We start from the raw sequence: 721 nt of genomic DNA, 5'->3' as shown, positions 1-721 counted from the left end.
GTTCAAGTAAATTTATTTTTTTCAATGTAAAGAATAATAAATACATTTTAATTTAATTCTTCATTTTAGCTTCTGTTTTTTCGACGAAGAATATTTGTGAAATATTTCTTATTATGATTCAAATTTAAAAAAAATATTCTGGCAAATCTAGAAAATCTGTAGAATCAAATTTAAATCTTATTTCAAGGTCTTCTGAATTTCTTTTAAAATTTTTGTTCTGGAAAATCTAGAAGAAATAATGATTTGTCTTTGTTAGAAATATAGCTTGGTCCAATTTGTTATATATTCTAACAAAGTGTAGATTGGATTTTAACCTATTTAAAACATGTCATCAAAATTCTAAAATGATTCTTAATCAGGAAAAATTACTAATGATGTTCCATAAATTCTTTTTTTAAGTTTTTCTCTTCTTTTTTTCGGTTGAATTTTGAATTTTAAAGAGTCGAAATTGAAGATAAACTATGCTTCAAAATGTAATTGTCATTTTTTTCGTGTTTTCTTCTCTTTTAAACCGTTCAATTAAGTGTAAATATAATTAATTATTAATAATAACATAGAGTTAAAGGTAAATTGAGCAAATTGGCTATTTCTGGCAATTTATTGAAGTGTGTATCAAACTGGTAGCCCTTCGCATTAATCACTACCCAAGAAGTAGCTCTTGCTTTCAAAAAGGTTGGTGACCCCTGGTCTATATTATGTACTGTATATTAGCCTACTATCA

The sequence above is a fragment of the Entelurus aequoreus genome, linkage group LG21 (genome assembly GCF_033978785.1).
Source record: "Entelurus aequoreus isolate RoL-2023_Sb linkage group LG21, RoL_Eaeq_v1.1, whole genome shotgun sequence".
Taxonomy (NCBI): Eukaryota; Metazoa; Chordata; class Actinopteri; order Syngnathiformes; family Syngnathidae; genus Entelurus; species Entelurus aequoreus.
The sequence above is the reverse complement of the archived record's forward strand: the minus strand, read 5'-3'. Positions refer to the sequence as shown.